Here is a 3,027-nt window from a genome sequence, read left to right on the forward strand (position 1 = left end):
GGACATTGGGGATGATATCCCTATGTTGGACAGTCAGGAGGATGTTCCTGTTGTGGACGGGGGGGGGGGGATGTCCCGGTGGTGGACAGTGAATAGGCCTTCCCGTAGTGGACATTTGGGAGGCTGTCCCTGTTGTGGACTGTGGGACACTGAGGAGGTGGTCCCTGTGGTGGACAGTGAGGGGAATGTCCCTGTGTTGGACAGTGGGGAGTATTTCCCTTTGGTGAACAGTCAGGAGACCATTACTGTTGTAGACTGTGGGGAGACTGTTCTGATGGTGAACATTGAGGAGGGTGTGCCTGTGGTGGATCGTGCAGAGGATGATCCTGTTGTGGACTGTAGGGAGGATGTTGCTATGGTGGACAGTGAGGAGACCTTCCCTATGGTTGACAGTGGGGAGGATGTCTCTGTGGTGTACAATGATGATGATGTCCCTATGGTGGACAGTGGGGAGGATGTCCCTGTGGTGGAAGTGAGGAGGATGTCCCTGTTTTGGACTGTGAGGATCACATCCATGTGGCAGACTGTGGGGAAGATGTCCCATTGGTGGACACTGAGGTGTATATCCCTGTGGCAGAAAGTGGGAAGGATGTCCCTGTAGTGGACAATGGGGTAGATGTCCATGTCAAAGACTTATGTAAGACATCCATATTGTGGACAGTGGGGAGGATGTACCTGTTGTGGACAGTGAGGGGATTGTCACTGTGATGGACAGTGGGAAAGAAATACATGGGTGGACAGGGGGGAAGAGGTCCCTGATGTGGACTGTGAGGAGGCTGTTACTGTGGTGAACAGTTGGTAAGATATCTCTGTGGTGGACAGTGAGGAGGCTGTGTCTGTGGTGGATAGTGGGGAGTACTTCCCTGTGGTGGAGAGTGACGAGGATGTCCCTCTGGTGGACAGTGGGGAATGATGTAGCTATGTTGATCAGTGGGTGGATGCCCCTGTGGATCACAGCGGGGGTGACATCCCTGTGGTAGACAGTGGGTAGGACATCACTGTGGAGGACAGTAGGGAGGATGTTCCTGTGATGTACATTGAAGAGGATGTCCCTTTGGTGGACATTCAGGAAGACACCCCAGTGGTGGACAGTCTGGAGGATGTTCCTGTGGTAGACAGTGAGTAGGAGTTCCCTGGTGGACATAGGGGTGAGTGATCTTGTGGATAGTGGTGAGGATGTGCCTGTAGTGGACAATAGGGAGAATGTCCCCATGTTGGACAGTGGGGAGGATATCCCTATGGTGTAAAGTGGGGAGAAGGTCCCTGTGGTTGACAATTTGGAGGATGTCTCTGTGGTGGACATTAGGGAGGATGTACCTGTAATGGACTGTGGATAAAATGTCTTTGTTTTGGACAGTGAGGAACACATCCCTGTGGTAGACAGTGGGGAGGTTGTCCCTAGGTGGAAAATGAGGTATATGTTCCTGTGGTGGACAGTGGGGATGATGTCACTGTTGTGGATAATTGGGAGACCATCCCTGTGTTGGACATTTGCAAGGATGTCACTGTGATGGACAGTGAAGGGTATATCCCTGTGATAGACAGTGAGAAGAATGTCCCTTTGGTGGATAGTTGGGAGGATATCCTTGTGATGGACTGTGGGGAGGATATCCCTGTGGAGGACTGTGGGGAGGATGTCCCTGTGGTATACAGTGATGTGGATTTTACTGTGATGGACAGTGGGGAAAATATCCCTGTGATGGGGAGTGAGGAGGATGTCACTCCGATGGACATTGAAAGGACAACCCTGTGGTGGACAGTGTGTAGCATGTTTCTATGTTTGACATTGGGAAGAATGTCCCTGTAGTGGACAATGGAGACAATGTCCATGTGGTAGACTGTGGGGAGGCTGTCCCTGGTGGACTGTGGAGAAGAAAACCCTGTGGTGGACAGTGAGGAGGCCATCCCTGTGGTAGACAGTGGAGAGGATGATCTTGTGATTGAAAGTTGGGAGCATGTACCTGTGGTGGACAGTGCAGGGGATATCACCATGGTGAACAATGAGGAGGCAGTCCCTGTGGTGCACTGTAGGGAGGATGTCACTGTAGTGGACAGTGAGTATGCCATCCCTGTGTTGAACAGTGGGAAGGATGTACTTGTGATGAGTAGTGGGGAAGATGTCTTTCTTTTGGATAGTGAGGAGCACAACCCTCTGGTTGAGATTGGGGATGATGTCCCTGTGTTGGACAGTCTGGAGAATTACCCTGTGGTGGACAGTGGAGATGATGTAACTCTTTTGGACAGTGAGGAGCACATTTTTTTTGTTTTTTTCGAGACAGGGTTTCTCTGTGTAGCCCTGGCTGTCCTGGAACTCACTCTGTATACCAGGCTGGCCTCAAACTCAGAAATCCACCTGACTCTGCCTCCCAAGTGCTGGGATTAAAGGCGTGTGCCACCACCACCTGGCAAGGAGCACATTTCTGTGGTGGACATTATGGAGGATGACCCTGTGCTGGACAATGTGGAGGCTGTGCCTGCGGTGAGAGTTGGAAGGATGTCCCTATGTTGGACAGTGAGGAATCTGTCCATGTGGTGGACTGTGGGGAAGACTTCCCTGTGGTGGACAGTTTGCAGGATATCCCTCTTGTGGACAGTGGGGAATTATGTTCTTGTGATGATCAGTGTGGAGATTGTCCCTTTTTTGAACAGTGAGGAGCACATCTCTGATAGACGGTGGGGAGGATGTCCCTGTGGTGGAGAGTGGGGAGTTTATCCCTGTGATGGACAGTGATGAAGATATCCCTGTGATGGACAGTGGGGAGGATGTAGTTATGGTTGACAATGGGGAGGATGTCACTTTGGTGGACAGTGTGGAGGATGTCCCTGTAAAGACCATGTGGAGCAAGCCCCTGTGGTGGACATTGAGAAGGATGTCCTTGTGAGTACAGTGGGGAGGACGTCCCTGTGGTGGACTGTAGGGAGGATTTCCCTGTGTGGACAGTCAGAAAGCTCTTCATGTTATGGATATTGAGGATTTCCAGGTGGTCGACTGACGAGGCAGTCCCTGTGGTGGACAGTGGGGAGGAT

This window comes from Grammomys surdaster, unplaced genomic scaffold (assembly GCF_004785775.1).
Source record: "Grammomys surdaster isolate TR1022 unplaced genomic scaffold, NIH_TR_1.0 123241, whole genome shotgun sequence".
Taxonomy (NCBI): domain Eukaryota; kingdom Metazoa; phylum Chordata; class Mammalia; order Rodentia; family Muridae; genus Grammomys; species Grammomys surdaster.